The following is a 22,142-nucleotide window of genomic DNA, read 5'->3' on the forward strand; positions in this document are numbered from 1 at the left end:
AGCAACATGAAAAGTTCCGTTATTTTGGTATTCAAGGGAGGGATGGAAGAGCTTACCAACTCTCTCCGCCTCAAGCCATTCGGGAGCCTCACGGCTCACACGCATGAGGAAACTCGTGCGGAATTCTCATTTCGATATTTAGAACACTTTCGACTCGTAATAATTTTTTTCACTCTAGTATTTTAGAATTTTTCGATTCCACCATTTTTCTATTATTGCAGTCATTTTGCCATTCTCTCTTTCTCTCTTCAAATGCGTCTGTCGTAACAATTTGGAAACTGAGGGCAACAAAATGAGCATGATACGTAGCTTGTTTATGAAGCTTTGCATGTAATTTTGGAAAACAAATCGACTACGCCTGTGAAAAAAAAACTTTGAATCTCAAGAAAGGCAAACAACCAATTCTCCAGTTTTTTTATTGAAAATACTACCAGCCAATTTCATCAAAATAGAATTTAAGAAAAGCACTAATATCGTAGGACTCGCGATAACGCCGAACTATAGTGAAGAAATTTTTCTACAGTACGTTAATAGTTTTGAACGATCTATAATTTGAAAAAAAAAAAATTTTTTTCCACGGAAAATTTAGAGACAGAAATAGAAGCGAATTTGTGATCGGATCGTGAGAATATGACGGCTTCGGGTGGAAAATTCACGTGAAATTTCCCGTACATATGTGTTACTACTCGGCGCGTGTGTAATGTACAACGCGACATGAAAACATCAGCTCACTCCGACTCGTGTTTTTTGCTTCGTTCTTGAGAACCGTCGAGTATAATGAGGCAATTTTCTCAACAATAATAATAACAATGTTGATTTATCTAACTCTGTTTGAATGCTGATAAAAATGCGAAATACACATGGTGAGAAATGCTTCAAATAACAGCTGGTGTGCGTTGTCGCGTTTATCGGAGATTGGACAGTGGCTCTCCTATCGGTTCATAGTCCAACTAAGCCTCGTAATAAAGCACAGAGACGCTGGTTTCGTCTCTGTCCTTTTGAGATTGGGGAGGAAACGACGAACCGCCGAGGAGCAGATATATATTTTTTTAAACTTGCAACGAAATAGGGCTACGTATTCACGGCGCAGTTTCTTGACAAAATTTGTTTTTTGAATTCTTAGGGCCGCTACACGAGCAGCGTACAGTTCAGGCTCTCATTAGTTAGACAATATAAAAGCGGATAGTTCTCCAAGACTGCTTCGAATGTTACCTTCAACGATGGACATTTCCCAATCATTTTTATCCTCGCCTACAAATCCTAATCCTGAATTTTTCCAGCACATCCTAATTTATGATTAATTGGAATATAATACACTCAAATAAATTCGTCGACGAAAAATCGAATCGCACAAAACACTAAAAATTATACGGAGTAGTTAGTCGTCCGGAAAGCGTATAGGTTAGCATATTGTATCTGGTTATAACTTCGTTACAGATACTTTCTTTTATTCGTTATATATTCGGATTAATTAAGGTATAACTGGAAACTTTAAAAAAAATTTTTATAAAAAATTGCCAAAAAAATACAGAACAATTCGAAAAAAATTTAACAAATCTTGAAAAAAATTATCTTTGAAAAAAAACTAATCTGTATCTATTTTTTTTAAAGTGTAAAAAGAATCAAACAACAAATCAAAAATAAAAAACTGATAAATCGTGCTTGAAATATTTTTGGAAACCGATGCCTCATTCTTCTTATTTGATTCGAAGGGCTAAATCAATTTAAAAAAAATCCATCTAATTTACGTGCAGCATTAAAATTTATTATATCAATTCGAGGCCAAGTATTTTCTAATGAATTGAAGAAAGTTACCATTTGAATTACGTGCAGCACTAAAATTTATGATATCAATCGGTGGACAAGTATTTTATTAGTAACTCCAATTTTTGACATTATTAAATTGTTCTAAAAAGCTTTCAAATCCAAAAAAATCACATGAAAGCTAGTCATTTGTTACTCTATGGTGGCAGAGACTTATAAGAAAATCGATTCTTCTCAGACTTTCAGGATCCTCTGGTATTATTCACAAAATTCGACGTCGATTGGATCGATACAAATTATGTTTAAATATGTGTTAAAAGTACTTGTCCGGCCCAGCACTTTCCATTTAAATTGTATATCCTAATAAAAATCAGGGCTTGTCTAGAACTGATGGATCACAAGTATTCATGCAGAGGGAATTGAGAGAATTATCTTCAATTAATTTTTACTTAATTGCACTAATTTAATAAAAAACGGAAATAAATTGTTCCGCAATATACAAGGGATATTATTGTGCATCGATAAATGAAAAAAATTGGACATAATATATATATTCAAGTTTAAAAAATAACTCTCCAGTTTGTATTCAATGACGGCAATTTTTCCTTCCCACTTATTCTTCCAGCGAAAGAATCCCATTCGGATTAAGAACTAACCTATACTATTAAGAACATTAAACTAACAATGAATCGCATTTCGATAAATTTTTAACGAAATTCTGCCGTACAATTTCGTTCTTTATGATTGACTTTTTATTGAATGAATAGTGATGGGCCGGACAAGTACTTTTAACAGATATTTAAACATAATTTGTATCGATCCAATCGACGTCGAATTTTGTGAATAATACCAGAGGATCCTGAAAGTCTGAGAAAAATCGACTTTCTTATAAGTCTCTGCCACCATAGAGTAACAATGACTAGCTTTCATGTGATTTTTTTGGGTTTGAAAGCGTTTTAAAACAATTTAATAATGGCAAAAATTGGAGTTACTAATAAAATACTTGTCCATCGATTGATATCATAAATTTTAGTGCTGCACGTAATTCAAGTGGTAACTTTCTTCAATTCATTAGAAAATACTTGGCCTCGAATTGATATAATAAATTTTAATGCTGCACGTAAATTAGATAGAATTTTTTTTAATTGATTTAGCCCTTCGAATCAAATAAGAAGAATGAGGCATCGGTTTCCAAAAATATTTCAAGCACGATTTATCAGTTTTTTATTTTTGACTTGTTGTTTGATTCTTTTGACACTTTAAAAAAAATAGATACAGATTAGTTTTTTTTTAACGATAATGTTTTTTCAAGATTTGTGAAATTTTTTTCGAATTGTTCTGTTTTTTTTTATAAAACAATTTTTTTGGCAATTTTTTATAAAAATTTTTTTTAAAGTTTGTTTTATGGATGGAATTATCAGCAAACGAGGGACCATCGATGTACTTGTCCCAACCTTTTTTTTCCTAGAGGAAGTTTATGGTTTGATATTACGTCTTTTTTCTCAAATGTTCCTTATGTGTGTTCAAATGATTATAGGATTGTAGTTTAAATTTCTATGAATTATTTATGATTTTCGGCTTATAACGTTGGTTTTCACGAAAAAAGACCTATTTTTCGTCAAAATTGTACTGGGAATATTTTGTCACAGGTCTATCCTTGGACTTTAGCGATTTTTTTTCCTTGTACTTTAATATGCTTATGGGGAACCCAAGAGCATGGAGAAATTCGTGTTGCTGGCCGAGATATAATTTTCGGCTTGTAACTTTGGTATCCACGAAAAAAGACTTATTTTTCGTCAAAATTGTACTGAAAATATTTCGGCACAGGTTTGTTCTTGGACTTTGGTGATTTTTCCTCTTATCTGCTAATATGTTTTGTCAATTAGGAACCCAATAGCACGGTGGAAAGCAAATTGGAGGCCAAGATATGATTTTCGGCTTGTAACATTTGTTTCGTCGAATGAAGACCGATTTTTTGTGAAATTTGATGTGAAAAATTATCGCCATAGATCTATCCTTAGACTTTGTCGATTTTTCCCAAATCTTCATACGAAGAAAGAAGAAAAGTAGAGACTTCTTTAATAGAACAGATTTTTTTTATCTCTTTTCTCCAAAATTCAAGTGAAAAATAGATAAAATTCAATGCACAACAAATACAACAGAATTGACCATTTTTAATTGTCGCTTTTGCATTTTGCATCTAGAGATTTTCGTGTCATCCAAAATGTGCCCCTGATCAAAAATATTTTCAAGGTTTGCAAGTAGCCGCTGAGGTCCAATTGTCTACAGTTTGACGGTTACCAAAAAAAGCATCAGAAAATTTTTAACATTTATTATGCCAGAATTCAACAGAGCAACAGAATTCAAAAAGGTTGACGGTACCTGCATTGATTTTGGAGGAAAACAATTTCAGGATAATTTAAAAATAAATTTAGAAATTTAAAAACTCAGAATAGAATTTGGAAAAAGGAAAATTTAGGAATATAGAAAATCTGAAGACTTTTGTGATGAATTTTCCAAATTTCATGTTACGGTTGGAGTGAATAATTTGAATGATTGACACACATCCTGCGACACAGAAATATGAAAATTTGGAGGTATTCGCTTCATAACAGTAATACAAACCTCAATGCTATTTGAAAAGAAACACTTTAAATCTTGCTGAACCAAGATCCATTACATATTACCATAATCAAAGATAGGGGGTGATACTTAGCACACATATTTATGCACAGAAATTTCAGAGTTCGCAGGGATCTGCTGCGATTCAGTGTATCTACGCAATGAGTTTTGAAGACAGCAATTTCAAATCTATTCATAAATGAGCAACTGAAGACTTTTCTAATGAATTTTTCACTTCATATTTATGTTACAGAGAGAGTCAAACAGTAAAATGAATGGCACAGTATATAAATTTTATAGTTTGCAGATTTTTGCTGTATTTCCATGATCCAAATCTGTAGTATTATAGTGAAAAGTTGTTAGAAGTTATTATGTTACATTAAAATGACATAGCGCACATAACATTCAGAAATTCTGTAGGATTCCATGATGTTAGCAGGCATTATACTTAATCGCATCCAAAACTGAGCAACTGTAGACTTATTGTAAAGAATCTTTTCTTCAATAATTCCACATTTGCAGTTTGCAGAATAGGAATACTCAACATACACGTCATTTCATAAGTATATTTATCAAAATTTGTGTTTGTCTACCGCATTCTGAAGATTCAATTTTTCATATTATCAGCAAAAAAAGCATCCAAAGACTTTTTGGAACAAGTTTCAAAATTTATTACTCGACCGACCAGGTGGAAAAAGAATAACTACACTTATATTAAGACCAGAAACTGTTTTGAGAATCTGATATACAAAATGTGCGATTGATGATCATAGTTGGAAACCTCTTGAATCACGTTACCACAATCAGCATGAAGAAGTAGTAGAAAATCAGAGGACACATCTCAGGCAACCAATTAATAATATGTATCGATCCGCTGCAAACCAATGGAGTCAAAACAAGGATCGGAAAGAGCAGAGCCAAACTCAATAGGAAGCATGATATGGGAATATTCAAAAATAATGATGATACAAAAAATAAATTAGAAAACATTTATTCAATTGGAGTTTCTCACATTATATACCAACAGTTCCGTGTGTTCTTGTTTTATTAATTATCAACCATAATATTTCAGATCGCAAAAAGAAATTTTGACACATTATAGATTGATGAACATTTGTCCTTACAACTTCCAGACCTATTTTTGATGAACTGATTTGCCTTATTTATATTATTATTCACTAACTGTGCGAACGTTTGTTACATTTGTCCCGCACTTCGTAACGTCAAACCCCGGCCGGTTCGTTACGACACAGCTATCAAAGGGAACTCGCATATATAACCTACATTATTACATATGATATATAATCACGCAACCGACGATATATTTACACTGGACAATATTCCGCGCACTTTGGTTTAATTGAAAGATTATCTCAGTTGACACTTATTTCCAATCGAACGAAATAATGAAATATTGAAAAGTTTCGTTGACATAAGCACCGCGCATTTTTTTATATTTTTCATTTTCACACGCAGATCACAGTCTACATTTACGCTGCCGCTTTTATACCGGTTTAGTATATACCACAAGTTTTAACAAAATAAATATTAGTATACACTTTGTTAGATGACGCGAAAATTATTTTTATTTTCCCGCGCGCACTTCCTAACATCATAACCCCAAACGTCAACACGACGTGAAACTTCGGCTGGTGACTTTCGAGTGATTTCGAGCTCTCGAGCTCCTCAGCTTTCCGTCAAACTTCCTTGCTCTTTTTATTGAATGTCATTGGCCCAAAAATTCTCTCACCCTTCATTGGTTACAGCAAAATTTCTCTCACTAGGGATTGGTGATCATGGAGGCCAAGGGGCCTATGTTTGTAGCGGTTGGAGTACGCGTATACAGATGCGTCAAATCCTGAATGTGTTAGTAACTTTTGCATAATCTTAAGCCCGTGCAAAGTTTTTTCTCAGAAATTACGACGCTGATCATGCTGATTTTGGGCTTATTGGACAGAGAACTTCTTAATTAGCTAAAAGTTCAATTTTCAAAGCCGTACATAACTCATGAGTTTCGTAATTTAAAAAAAATCACAAGCGAATTTTACCCCCACCACCGCGAATCGTTTTATTCAGAGAAAATATAGTCTCGGCGAGAGCCTCAGGTCAGCAGATGACAGGGCTGTCAATGTACTTGTCCCGAGACTCTACAGAGTCTCTTGATGGATAGGCTCGACCAAAAATTATATCTTGATCGGAATTTCCGCACTTCGTGATGCAATAAAAATCTGAAAAAATTCAACAACATTTGGAAAGCTATGAACAACAATTATCAATAATAATATTGCCCAAAAGTTGATAACAAATTGTTTAAACAATTAATTATTCAATCATTTTGCGGTGACCTATTGTTTTTTTTTTACGAATTGAATGTGCGCATTTTTCTGAATGCTCATGATTTTTTTCCGAATTTTCATGGATTTTTGAAATTCCCTTTTTTAAATTTTCTAAGTGGCTCTATTTGTACATTTTTGATCCAGTAACCTTGAGACTTTTCAAAACTAATGGTAAATATGTCTTCTAAAACATATCCAAAATTCAATTTTTTTCAAAATTTTTTCAAGAAATTTCAAAAATCCACGAAAATTCTGAAAAAATTCATGAGCATTCGGAAAAATACACACATTTGATTCGTAAAAAAAAAACAACAGGTCACCGCAAAATTATTGAATAATTAATTGTTTAAACAATTTGTTATTAACTCTTGGGCAATATTATTATTGATAATTGTTGTTCATAGCTTTCCAAATGTCGTTGAATTTTTTCAGATTTTTATTGCATCACGAAGTACGGAAATTCCAATCAGATATAATTTTTGGTCGAGCCTATCCATCCAGCATACCTTAACCGTGCGTATTCATCCGGATACATGACGATCCCAGTGTGCAGTGCATATCCGGACGAATAATTGTACGGTATTCATCCGGATATCTACTAATGATCGTTTCGTACAAATCCGGACGAATGATCGTAAGTAATTCGTCCGGATATCGAATATATGAAGTGCAATGTTTCCGGATGAATAAGCGTACGGTATTCGTCCGGATATTGATTACATATGATGCTGAAGTTTGCAACGTTGTAGTCCAACGAAATGATGTCAAAAAACCCTCCAATAATTCCAGTTATTCTCCAATTTCGTTTCCTGCTGAATCTGCCATTTGAACTTTTTCAACCTGCACCGATACTTCGTGAAATAAAAAATTGGTGAATTACAAATGTTTTTTTCGTTCATTTCGTTGGACTCGAACGTTGCAAACTTCAGCGTCGTGAATACATAATTGTTCATAATGTATGTCCGGACGAATAATTGTACGGTATTCGTCCGGATATGTATAACCAATTTCATTGGAAGCAGTACGTTTTGGCACGATCCAACACGAAATCTGGCTTGAGCCACGTCTACCCCCATACTAAGTTTCATGCGAAACACCCGTTAGCGATTTGAACGCGGGCGACGGGCGGATCCACCCCCCGAGAACCACCATTAAAATTTTAAATGAATCATCACTTCATCAAATTTTCGTTTATTTCGCTATAATTTTTTAACACAATTATTTCGTCCCACGTTCAAGAGACACAAAGTTTACTTCAAAGAAAATACGTTTCGAACTCGCCCAACGATTCCGCACAAAAAGACACCATACCATTATGTATCATTCAATATCCGGACGATTTACGTATGATTACTCATTCGGATATGTACGAAAGCGAACATAATCGACATATCCGGATGAATACCGTACGATTATTCGTCCGGATATATTGTATCATTATGTATTCCATATCTGGACGAATCACTTGTAATTATTCATCCGGAAATATACAAAAACGAGCATAATCGAGATATCCGGATGAATACCGTGCCATTAGTCGTCCGGATATGTACATTTTATACCGTTATATTCAAAGAAAGTATAAACAGAAAAAATATGGCCTCATTTTCGATAAATATCCGGACGAGTAGATACAGCCAAAAATATATTGTTTATTTTACAAATTGTATCTTTATTTTCAACAAGTTTTCTTGACTTTATTCGAAGTTTCGTTTCTAACGATCGCAGATTGTAGATCTATATCCGATTGGAGAACACAAGTAAATCAACCGAATGTGACTGATAATTTATCGATGTGAATATATGAATACGTTTTCGTATTCTTTTCCTGTCGCACCAATATTTCCATAACACATTTTTCCTATATTATTTCATAACCATTTTTTATATTCGGTGGCAATCATTTTCCCGAAAGAAACGATTAGTTATATGACATTTTGTAGGTTAGGGTGTTAATTGTTGTTTTCGAGCATGAATGTCGTATTTTCTATTCAACTCACAGAAATTCGTGTTTTCGATGATTTCGTTAGATCCAAGACGACGTTTTCCTCAATCGATGCTGCCAAAATGTTACAATCCTGTTCAAACTTAATCTATAACCGGTTTTATTTATGCTTGTTAGGATTCTAGCCTTATTGAGGAACAGCGAGATACAACGACGTCATTTTATTTTTCGAAATGACCATTTTCGTGGCCGTTCGGTCTTTCTAGAAAAATCCTATAGATGATGTTTGTCGCCCATGATTATTTTTGTTTTATCTGAATTACAACATTTTTACGTATTTTTAAAAATCGACTTTAACGGTTCAACGTTCAATTTTTCTTTCGCTTTGAGGCCAATACGAATCCATCGATCCAAACAATTACTTTCTCTGCTATCGCTCATGATCATTCGACCCTCATTAAGGAGTCACAACGATTTCAACCATTAAAAAAAATATTCCCGAACTGTGATTATCAAATGCCGAAAAAATATTATGAAACGCTCTTGATATCTTGATTTCGTCCAATTACCACGTGAAAGGCACAGCTGCGAAACGAAAGGGTCGAAATTCGTTCAATTCGACTCATTTGTCGGCGCTCAAACCTCAGTGAGTTATAAAAACTCACTGATTTGTTCACAAATTGTTCAACTTACAAATTAGTTCAACAAAAATATAACCGTTCGGTAAGTAAGCAATGATATAGCTATGTAAAGAAAACGGAGCAACGGGGTACTTGAAAAATTACGAAATTTTTCGTGCATTCTTTCAATTCTTTAATTTGTCAAAAAATAAAATTCTTCCAAAATTTCTTTTTATTTTTGGACAAACTTCCGAAAAGCGGAAACCGAATTTTGAGCTGAAATTTTGCATACTGCTTCTTTATAACAATATAAGACTTCCCCTAAAAGGATTTTTGGCGACTAGCAATATTTATTGAGAAATTGAATTTTTAAGTTGCTATTTTAGCCCGAGCAAGTATATCTATATCGCTTATCTCGCTCGGCCGGTATCCTCACTTCGCTATAGTGCCTAGGCTACATGGATGGCAAACGTTGCGCTCCTTGGCTGGGCTACTCCGGGGATTTTTTCCTTAAAATTCCGTCTCCCCGGCGCTTTTTTTATTTTTTATTTTTTAAATTTGAACAAAGAAAAAAGAAAATTCTTGAAAAGTAAATGGGAGACGGAATTTTAAGGAAAAAATCCCCGGAGTAGCCCAGCCAAGGAGCGCAACGTTTGCCATCCATGTAGCCTAGGCACTATAGCGAAGTGAGGATACCGGCCGAGCGAGATAAGCGATATAGATATACTTGCTCGGGCTAAAATAGCAACGTAAAAATTCAATTTCTCAATAAATATTGCTAGTCGCTAAAAATCCTTTTAGGGGAAGTCTTATATTGTTATAAAGAAGCAGTATGCAAAATTTCAGCTCAAAATTCGATTTCCGCTTTTCGGAAGTACGGCCTTATTTTTTTATATTTTTTCCAGAACATCTTTTTTTTATATGTCTTTCATATAAAATTCACCTTGACTGATTACGCCGGCACTAAAGTGGTCCTTACCTTGCAGGCAGGGTGTCAGTACGTCACCGTGCATTTGGACCCCGCATTGTTCTCGTATTTATATATATATATAGATTAGGGTGGTCCTTATTTGGGATTGAAATTTTTTTTCTTAAATTCCCCCCCTGGTTCGAATCTAAATCACTAAAAAAGATACCACAACAAAGCTGTGGTCAGTAGGATGATGGGAAAGGGTGCCGGCAAGCCCGTTTGTTGTTTCTACTTCAGTCAAATTTGTGTTTGCTTTATCTTTGGCTGCTATTCTTTTTCTATGTATAAATCACGTCGAGCCATCCAAGTGTACTCGAAACTCTTGTCAATCGTCATTAAGAACAACCATTGAAGTATTTATTTAACATATAGTCGTTGAAAATTCGAACTACAATATTTTTCCGTATGCCCAAGAATAAATCATCAGATGATTTTTTATTCTTTGCTCCTGAATTTCGATAATAGACAACTTTTCTATCGTTTTTCTATTTGTGGAGAGAATTATATTTTCTAAAATTTCTAGATCATTACTTCCTCTGATATTTTCTTCATGACCTGGAGGCAAACGGTTCTATTTGCATTTTATTACTGAATTTTTTATATATCTGTCGTTTTCGGGATCCATTGCTCAAGAACAGCCTTTTTTGAGGGCCGATGAATCGAAGTAATCTTGTTTGGCAGGCTTATGTCAGTTTGTCGGTGTTTTGATGTGAATTCTTAGATCTGAGGAATTTTTTTATAACGTGATAGTCAGGCGCTATGTTGAGAGACACGGAATAAAAGAACTGTTTTGAGAATTTGTTTGTCAAAATTAAGTCGAACGCAACGCCGAAAGAGTTTTGATGAATAATTCACAATAAGATACACAATTCCTGAATCATCGGATGATCTATGTCAGCATTTTATATGAAAGTTATTAAAGAATAATGATTATTTAAGAAGATTAATATTTGGGAATAGAATTTGTAGTTAAGGTGGCTTGGGATATGCCAAGAAAACTTAAAAGATATCAGGAAGAATATCGTGTTAGCTGGACGCTGTGCCATGAGACATGATATTCAGAACGGCGTCGGCTTTCCCAGGGAAGTGTGTAGTTGGACTCCATGTCGCAGAGACTATAATAGGAAAACACGCAGAGATTACAAAAGGAAGAAAGATTCGAATATAATGATCAATGACCGGCCCCAGCAGAAAAACATCACTTTTAAATACAATGCCTTTTTTTCAATCGATTCAGACTTGCCGGCACCATTTCCCATCATCCCACTGACTCCAGCTTTTTCGTGGTGTCTTTTTTAATGATTTGGAATCGAACCAGGGGGGGAATTTGAAAAAAAATGTCAACCTCAAATAAGGACCACCCTAATATAGATATATCCGAACAATACGAAAAATTTAATTCATCGGTCCATTCGATTATTGATAAATTTTTGTCATCGATTTCATATCATAATTTATATTGATACATTTTCTACACATTTATTTATTTGCTTAGAACTGAAGATTAACTTTTGAAGATTTTTAGATTGGAGGGAATATGGTCAGAACATAGCTAGGACTTGACTCCTCTTCGGATTTTTTGCCTCTGATAAAATAATCATTACAAATATAATCATATGGTTTGGAAATCCACTTTGATCTATCAACGTTTTATAAGAAACTAGCCAAGGTATGCCCACTTCGCTGGGCACACAATAGTATCCAACACAGATTTCCATATGACCTATGTGATACTGTGTATAGGTATGCGTTTACATTTCTTTACATAGCTTTCGCGCGCGTTTTACAATATAAAATTTAATCTATCATTCATTTCCTTTTAAGTTAACTCTCTACGAAAGATAGATTCATAAAGAACTCTACGAAATCTAATACAGAGCGAAAAAAATTGTAGTTTGATAATCATCGGTCGCTTGCCTGTGTACTTCAGGATGTAGTTTTTGAAATTTAGTGCCTGCTTGTTGATGCGCAGTTGGGTTTTTTTTCGAAGATGTCTTTATTTGTTTTTTCCTGATGTTATTTGTGTATCGAGCCCTGCGTTTTTTAATTCTCTTATTAGTTTGAATTGGTAAAACATTGTCTGCATCTTGGTTAGATGAAGATGAATACATGAACTCAGTTTCAGGTTTCGGAGATATAGGCATCTGTTAGTCCTCGTTTTTTGGTAATAATAATTTTTGTCATATTTAAAGTTGCAATTTGCTGAAGTGGGTCCTCACATTGTGGAGAATAAGCATCAAAATGATCACTGGAAAGATTTCCTACAAATCTCAGTCGTTTTACAGGTCGACCCTCAGTTCCTGTTCTTATGTAAAGCCTGCCATTTCGATAGACTTCGAAAACATACGGATATATTCGCCCCGCGGCTTCGAACTCACACAAACCTCCGAATGTTGAAGTTCGTATCATTTGATTTTGATAATCATTTGATGTGGAATAGTTATCTTCCCTTCCATCGCATGACATAATAGAAAATTCTATCCAGTTGTCTACAAAATACATAACAATCCGTTTACAGCTATTGCCTGTGTTTCCACATCAAAAAAGATAAAGCTCTAAAAAAGCAGGCTCCGTCTCCTTCAATGGAAACAACAGTTTGGGGAATATTTTCTCCGTCGATAGACAAACTTTCTTCAACCATTTTTTTGTGAGAGTCGTTGTAAATGAGCATAAGTTTTTTTTCTCTGTTACTTGTTGTTAAATATAGCGAATTCAATTATATCAGTCTAAAGTCGTGTAACGAATTCAATAGGATTATTCGTCTCTTTTATTTACGTACACGTCCTGGCTTTGTATTGACACGTTTTGAAACGTTTATAGTTATAAAATAGTAATAATTAAGAAATACCTGTATCGTTTCCGTGATCAGAGTAAATAAATTTGTCGATGTCTAATTATTCCGAATTCAGTGATTTCCGTATGAAGTCGTGTAGTAAATTCCAGAGGGTTATTCGTCTCTTTTATTTCAGTACACGTCCTTGCTTTGTCTTTACTCGTTTCGATAAATTTTTATTTATATAAATATCGACAATAGTACATTATAACACTAGGACGAAAAAGTTTTTCATACGCGTGTTAGACGAAATTTTATATTACGAGGTGCGGAAATGGGGGTTTTGTGTACGCTTCGCGTACACAAAACCGTAAATAGTAAATACATTTGTCGATCTGATGACAGTAAATAAATTTGTCGATTTCTAAATATTCCGAATTCAACGATATCCGTATAAACTTCTATCGTAAATTCAAGATTATTATTCGTCTTTTATATTTTCGTACACGTCCTTTCTTTTTCTTATTACGTTTCGACACGTTTAAACATGGTAGCGTCAGAAAACGATCTGTCAAAATTTGCTATGTCAAAAAACATCTACAGACTACAGACTTCGATTGACAAAAAAAGATCAGTACCGAGTTGGCTATGGAAAAACTTCAAAAAATTCACATTCGAAAACCCTATTCAATGTGAATATTCAAAAAATCCTGAGATACGTCGATAATTACAGATCCATCATACATGAAACGTGTATTTATTTCTAAATTTCCAACTCGCCGCTTACGCGGAGTCGTTACTTTTGCTTCCTCATACAGGAAGCTATGTGATGGTGAAATTTTTATTTTTCCAGTTTTCAATAGCAATGTGCTTAAACTGTCCCAAAACGTCGAAAATTCATATCTATAAGAATGTCTGGATGTGTGTGCGTGTGTGCGTGCGTGCGTGCGTGTGAGTGTGTGTATGTGTGTTGTGTGATTTTTCAATTAATCGTGTATATAATCGTGTATCGGGTATAGAAAATGAAAAATAAAATGAAAAAAAAAATTGCGGTAATTTTTTTTTGGGTAGAGAACGAACAAAATCCGTTCTTAGTGAGCGTCTACGTTGAGAGAGGAGTAATCGTGACAAATTTCACGATCCTAACTTCAGTGGTTTAGGCTGTGCGTTGTCTGTCAGTCAGTCAGTCAGTCACGCAACAGATTATACATAAAATCTTAATATAACAGAAGATTTAATAGACAGCAAATAATTTTTCATTTTCAATGAATTAAAAAAAAAATACATTTTTTGTTACACAATTATAAAAAATTTGAAGCATCTCAACATGAAATTTAAAAAATTATTAACTAAATACGATATTTTATTGTTTATAAAAAACTAACGAATTCCTAAAAATCTGCTATTCTCAGTTTTGTTATTATTGCAATTGAGGTTATGATACTACTTATTTTTACCTTCGCACTGCAGCTATCTATTTAGTTTTCCGATTCATTTTCCATTTAGCAGTCGGAAATTTATCAAATTTACACTCATTTTTTCTTGATATATATTTTTTCGCAGTTCACAACACGGTAACTCCGGTGGCTCATTTTATGTTATAAATTAAACCGACACGTGCAAAGGCGCATCGATATCGTGAAACTTAATGTTATATAGTATGCAGGAAGAAGAAGCAGTCGGCTCCCATGTGAGATTGGTTTTTTCCCGTTCGAAATCATTAAAATCTCCATCTTGGTAACTGCGTTTCGTGAATCCTTTGGAATGAATGTACATCGCCATATCTTTACCCACGCATCACCGCGAAGTCTCGGTGACCCTGAAAAATTAATTTTTTCAATACATTTTCATTCGTTATCCGGAAGTTCTATGGCATCCTTATCAGCCGGAGGCCTCCTCGATTTGATTGAGATTAAAAAGTTTATAATTACCCCTATAATCGTCAAGATTTTCGGGTCTTCGTATACCTGAATGTAGCGGGTGTTCCGTTTTCATTTAACACCGGGAAGAGCGATTCGTTGATTCGACTGAGTTATTTGTCGAGCGAGCAAATCGAAAAAAAGGATTTTTTTTTGACGATTCGACGATAATTTTTCTCGACTCCCGATCAATATTCGTTTACATCGCAGTGAAAGCCATGCATTCGTTTAAGCCAATAAATCGAGTATTCGCAGCAACCAATTTCGTGTTTATATGAATCAACAGTTCAAACCGGTGAATCTGCGACGGAGGTTCCATGCTACATAAACATGCGTTTGTAGCACAAATTGTATATGTGTACGAATGAATGTATCTATGCATCTAAGTATGAATATAAGAAAGTAAAGTATGGTGTATTTAAAAACAAAAGTGAAAAATAGAGTAGAGTAAATCAATGGATTTACCCTCTAAACGAAAAGAAAAGAAAACACCAAAAAAACCATTGAATGCCAAAACAATGGCAGCTTATAGTTGGAGGCTGGAAAAGAGATTTTAAAAAATAATAATAATATGAATCAACCGCAGCAGTGTCCTCTTGTTCGATGCTATCTGCGTTGATCGAGCAACAAATTTCTTTTTTCCGTCCACTCAATCTTGAGAGATTAAAACTAAATGTAAGACAAAAACTACGACTAAAAAGCGGCCTCCATCAAGTTTTTTATCGGAAAAGTTTGTTGAGGGAAGTCAAATGAGAAAAAGCATTCGAGCGCGTTGTCGATCTACTGGGGTGAATAGAAAATACAAGACCCACTTTCATACGAAAAAAAAAACAAAAAAGAACCCATGCAGATAAAGAAGCGTGACTGCGCAATGACGATCAACAAGAAATTCTAGTTTTCTCGAAATAGTATATTAGTTTGCAGGAAACCTGATCGATTTTTATGCTGATGAATAAAAGATAAAAAAGTCATTGAATTTATTGACGAACGAAAGTAATTTCATACTCACAATAATGTGAAATGTGAATGAGCCGAACCTGAAATACGCGTCTCCTTCGATCCGTTTCGTTATCTTATTATTCGAGTCGGCACAATCGTAGGCGCCGATTAAAATCGAACACCCGGTCTATAAATACGTAAGTAAACTGAAAAGCTTCGGACAATCTTCGGTACATTTACGAACGCGCGTTCGTGTGTTAGTGTTTTATAAAGACAAAATGATCGAGGTAGAGGCCGAAGAAGAACATGCCGAAGGGGTGAGCGGAAGTTCGTTATCGATGTACGACTTACGCGTGTGGATAAGGATCGCTCAAATCGCAAATAGGAATTGGCTCGAGAGATCGTTAGTCTCAAACGAAAATACAGCGGTGAGCGGTCGATGCGTGCTCGCTCGCTCATTCCCTGACGTTCTGTGAAAAAAAAGAACAAAAACAAACAACGAAAAATGTGACAGTCGGAGGAAGCAGGAATTCGATTTTTTTCCAAAAAGTCCCTGTTATTTATTCATATTTGGATTCTTTTGGAGATTTAAAAAAATGGAGAGTTTGTAGAGGGAGAGAGAAGGATAAAAATGGCAAAAATGAAATGAGAACGGTCGAGGAAGCTGTATAAATAACTGGACACTAGAATCGTCGTTCTCTGGAAAAATGAACGTAAAAAGTGAAGACGCGATGTACGAAGGTTTGGTCGACGCTAATGTGGGGATCGGCAAGTTCGGTGGACAATTGCCGAGCAAATGTTGGTCATCGCCAGGTTCGATCGACGTGGAGGACCTGGCTCTGTTTTTTGGGGAAAACCGTGAGCCACGGAGGGGTCAAACGGCAAAGACAGATGGGAATCAACGGGTGTACAGAAATCGTGGGACTGCATCGTCGACAGCGAGGCGTTTGTCGAGGCCTTATGAATTCCCGGATTCAAGCAGCCGCCAAGGCCCCGCGGAGAATCCGAACAATTATTTCGGTTGCGAGTTCCTCGGGCGGTGCTATCAGGAGTGCCAGCAGAGCAATTTCTGCACCCGGATTGATCGCCAGGTGGTGGAAATTTCGACGTGGCCCACCGACACCGAGAGCACCGCGAAATTCGCAAGTAGCAAGCTCGAAGACAGAAACGAAGATTTGCAACAACCGCGATTCCCCCTCGGGCTACCCTGCACCGAGGAACAGTGGCTCGCTTGCCCCGCCATCAATTGCCCGATTTACAACTGCCTCGGCAATCCCTACGGTGATATAAACTCCGTGCCAATTATGCTCAATCAAAATGGCTGGAACAGTCGTCACAACCTCACGTACTTTGGACCCGCACCACCCCCGTGCATCGCCGACCAGCATCGAGATGCCAATTCTCATCTTGATACTCTTTATCCTCATTGTTATCCACCGAGTCACCAAGAGCAACAATGCTTCGAAGATTATCTGTAAGTTTCGGACTCCTTTTCTTTGTCCCTCAAAGATTCTTCTTAATTTCGAACCGTCGCCGCCGCCGTCGCCGCGTTTCTGACGTTTTGACTTTTATGTACGCAACATGTTCAATGAAAACTTGGCATCTCTCACTTTTCAATCGCTCGCTTTTCCGTTTCTGCTCGAGATATCAATCCGAGTCAAACTTCTTGGGTGGCTGATACTACTTTGAGAAAAAGTAAAAACTCAAAGGCTCAATTTTTTTTTCAAAAAAACGTCACATAATTCTCGTTTTCGATGTTCATGAACTTTTCAGTGAATTATCGGACTCGAAATTACCAGACGTTCGACGACCATGATTCATTATGAAAATAAGAACAATCACAGAATCGTTTCGTTTTCATTATTCGCATTTATATTTTGTGGTAGAAGCTCGATGAGTTGTAAAAAGCGTCACGTGTCGCGGCTCGGCGCTTAGCGAGTTATGTAATCTCTCTTCAAGCGGTATCATCACTCGAGCCTTGAATCGAGCTCCAATAAAACATGGATGATCTCGAGTTGTTTCTTTAGAACAGTAAAAAGTTCCTTTTGCCACGGCGATTTTTTATTTATTTTTTTTAATTTATAGTCTTTCGCAGACGTTAGAATCGACTTTCGATTCGAGTTTTTTTTCCCCAAAATTCAAATACCGACAAAAAATTCGCCATAGGCATCGTTTTTTTTGCTTAATGAAAAATTCAACTTTGAATAATCCGTTTCGAACGTTATTATTACGAATGTTGAACGATAGTGTCATGAGAATCGAAAAGGAACATCGATTTGGAACATTGACTGATATTTCGAATGACGATAAACGTCATTCCGTTTTTCGTATAATCATGCGCTGGACAAATATTGACTGAGTCGTTAAACGAGGCAAGGAAAAACCCATCATGAATATTAAAAAACATTACGCACTTTTTCAATCAATATATAGGAAAGTATGGGGCAAAGTGGCCCACTTAAGAAATTTAACGAGTTGTGTCGATTAGCACATGAGCATTTACTTATTTGTATGTCGCAAAAATGATTCCACCTCCTTATTTCTCAAATTTTGAAAAAAAAAAATTTTGGGGCAAAGCGGCCACCCTCTCAAATGCGGTGAAAATCGATAATTGTCACTTCTCGTTAAATAGACGTTGTAATTGACTGTTCCCGCAGGGAACATTGAAAACTGCGATAAAACGAAAAGAAACGAGGCATAGTAGGGACCCCCCTTCGATAGGATGAAAAAAAAATTAGTCGGAATACTTCGAATAAATTTTGCCATTACCCGTGGCAAAATCCCGTTCTTATCGGGCAAATCGTGGGAAAACCGCCATTATCACGAGTCCGTCGTATCGCTCAAATCTAGTGAGTAAAAAAAAGATCATCAAAAAAGACAAATTCTTGGGCTGTACTTCCGAATACCGGTCACCTCCGATTGGCTTCAAATATGGTACAGACCTTATAGTTGATATCACAAGAGACCCTCTGAAAGGATTTTTGGCGCATCGTATATAATATTTGCCGAGATATTTCAGTTTTACAGTCGGTTTTTAGTGTTACAGAGTGTATCTGTATTCATAAGTGTTTTATGCTAAATACCCGTACAGGATTGGAACGTGGGCAATGGAACGGGGGGGGGGGGGGGGGAGCGGAGCTCCCCGAGATAGACTTTGAAATTTTGAATTAATCATAAATTCATCCAATAGTATCTCTTTTTTTTTCTTTTCCAAGTCTTTCAAATGACGTTTATTTTTTTCTCGGATTACGTTCTCAGTGCGTGCGTGTGTATGTGTGTGTGTGTATCTTGTTCACCATACCAATAGATTTCAGTGAATTATCGATTCTCAAATTAAAATATTTCGGTAAATATTGCGAATTTGCAATGCGCCAAAAAACCTCTTACAGGGTCTCTTGTGATGTCAAATACAAGATCTGTGCCAAATTTGAAGCCAAACGGAGGTAACCGGTATTCAGAAGTTTATCCAATTCTTGTCTGCGGATGATGTTGCTTGTATTTTCTGTGATTAACTTTATTCGCATTCCTCCGAAGACTGGATTCGCTGCGAAACATGCCTAAAATGGGCGCACGCCTTGTGTGCAGGTATTGATGAAGATGAAGTCAGTCATAATTGCGATTTTTGTCGCACTTATCCTGTGCCCTAAAAATCGGAATTCCGTGAGTGGCCACTTCCCGTGCAGAAAATCACTCGGCATGGACTATTTTGACCCTAGCCCCTCTAGTTTTATCTAGATAGCATAATTAGCTAGGCGCTAGCTTGTTGCTGGCAAGCATTACATATACTTGTCGGCTAGTTGCGACTATCAAGCCGCTAGATTGGAGCTAAACAGAGGGTGGTTCGTTGTACATGGCGTCGCAAACGGATCGGCTAGTTTCGGCTACCGAACCACTAGATTGGAACTAGATAGCGTGGCTTGATATACATGATGTACTGAACGGATTGGCTAGTTCCGGCTATCGAGCTCCTAGATTAGAGCTAAATAGGGTGGCTCGGTATAGATGGCGTCGTGAACAGATCGGCTAGTTCTGGCTACCGAGAAATTCTGCGGCTACCGAAAATAGTTCTGGATTGGAGCTAGATGGGGTGGCTTGGCATAGATGGCGTCGCAATCGTTTAACCATGTGGGACGATTCATAGCCAGCGTAATCTCATTCTCTTCGTGTGTTCTATCGTGAACGGTTGTACTACAATCAGTAATAGTCAGCAAGTGATTATCACTTGCAAAAAAATCGCATATTAACATTGGTTTCCCGTCCTTGTTGGCAGGGTCTCAGTTCGACACTAGGCCAAATCTATTCGGCACTGTTCGCATAAATTATATATAGGGTAGAGTAGGGCAAAGCGGAACACTCCCTCGAAAATTTAGAACATTTTTTTCTCCATTGGAAATCTGCAAAATTTCGTTATTCGGCTGAAAACATGCTTCAAAAACTCAAAATTGGAAGAAAAAAAATTTTTTTTTTGAAAATTGCATTTTTTTCCGATCAATAAATTGAATTATCAGCTCAAGATAAGTCCTGAAATCGTTATTATCATTAAAAATATGGATATTTCCAACATATGTGACCTTTATACAATTTTATCTCGTTTACGATAACTTCTTAGTACTCTTAGAAGAACGTGGGGCAAGAGGACACCATAAGCAGTTAAGCTAGTGTCGGTTCACGTACGTTCTGTCAACTATTGCTGTATTAAAAAATTGGTTTTTCACACTTATTTCCCATATCCTATAAAAAAAAAAATTTCGAGGGGGACGGACTCCCCCTCGAAAAAGGCTCTTTTGACGATTCTAATCAATTTTTTCAGGTGTGTGGTGAAATTAAATAAAATGTGAACTTTATGGAAAAAATGGGGCCAAAGTGGCCTTTTCTTTCTGCGAAAAAATTTTTGTAACCATTTTTTTTACTTATTTTGAATATTGTTAAAAGTTATTCGTTTCTTGACGTTCTATTTCAACAGAACTTGGTTGAAATTGGTGAAACAAAATTGATCAATGGAAGAACAAGCGCACTATTCTCATCACATTCATTTTCATCTGAAATGTGAATAAAAATCTTATGACTAAAATAATTCAGACTAAAATTTGAGTCAAAATCCGCGAATGAATTCTTCGATGGAGATCGAGATGGGATCAGTTCATTCAAAAACTAGAGCAGTATTTTCAGTACCACCAAAATACATTTTCCTATCCCAACCGTAAGTAATGTTGTGCCTTGGAAGCGACGTTGGCTGGGAAAAACTAAAATTCCAATAAGTTCGCCATATCGCTAGGAGGAACAACTGCTATTGTTTTATTGAATACACATTAATTCCATTTTCCATGTTATTACTAAAAAAGCAAAAGAGTTGTGATTTTTCTCACTATAACTATTTCACGACTTATCTTGAGCGGATAAGTCAATTTATTGATTTAAAAAAAAAAAAAAAAAAAATTTCTCCAATTTTGAGTTTTTGAAGTTTTCAGCCGAATAACGAAATTTTGCAGTTTTTCAATGGATAAAAAAATGTTCTAAATTTTAGGGGAAGTGTTCCGCTTTGCCCGTCTGTTTGACTTTACCCTACTTTCCCCTATATATATATGGGCAGATCCATTACTTTTCGACCGCAGCCTGCGCGCTTGGGTCAGAGATTTGACTGCCGATTTTTCCCCAATAAGTAGGTTATAAAAAAAGATGATCCCCCAAATTTGAAGTCAATTTATGAAACTTTGATGGCTGCAGAATTTTTTGAAATTCTTAAAAAGTCAATTTTTTAGCCATTTTTATTATTTTTTCATGCGAACTCCATGAGGCTTCAAGACTCGTATGAAGCGACATTTCTCTACTTTGACCTTCCTCTTTTGAGAAAAAAATAGTTTTTTACTACAAACAAAAATCCGGTTTAGTTAGCACACTTTTCTTGAACTACAATTTTTACAAAATTTCTCGTATTTTTGAAACGCTGCCGCAGCGATAATTTTTCAAATAAACAGCTTTAATAATGTTCAATTTTTTCATTTAGGTATATTCTATCAGTGCATACACGAATATTTATATATTATCACGTTCCTTTTTATACACAGTCTCTCATAGTTACTTGATTTCTGAAAAATCGCTGTTTTCAAATAGCTGGGAATTTTTTCTACCCGAATTAAATGGCTTGAAATTTTCAGAGAACGTATCTCACTCTATACCCAAATAACACTGAAAATTTTTAGAATGGTTTTTAGCTGGTTAGTGAGCTGTGAATTTTTGAAATGCCCCAGTTTCCA

General features: G+C 35.8%; 1 protein-coding gene and 1 long non-coding RNA gene across 3 annotated transcripts in view; one reads left to right on the forward strand and one right to left on the reverse strand.

The window, feature by feature from the left end:
• sima (similar) overlaps nucleotides 1-22,142 on the forward strand; it is a 49,253-nt gene that overhangs the window by 2,254 nt on the left and 24,857 nt on the right. The gene's annotated exons all lie outside the window — the stretch shown is intronic.
• Nucleotides 11,745-16,065, reverse strand: LOC122409926 (uncharacterized). The gene is made up of 3 exons (XR_006260802.1): nucleotides 15,959-16,065; nucleotides 14,962-15,269; nucleotides 11,745-14,849 (listed from the first exon to the last, which is right to left on the reverse strand). It is a non-coding gene; the product is annotated as an uncharacterized lncRNA (long non-coding RNA).

This window comes from Venturia canescens, chromosome 4 (assembly GCF_019457755.1).
Source record: "Venturia canescens isolate UGA chromosome 4, ASM1945775v1, whole genome shotgun sequence".
Classification (NCBI taxonomy): Eukaryota; Metazoa; Arthropoda; class Insecta; order Hymenoptera; family Ichneumonidae; genus Venturia; species Venturia canescens.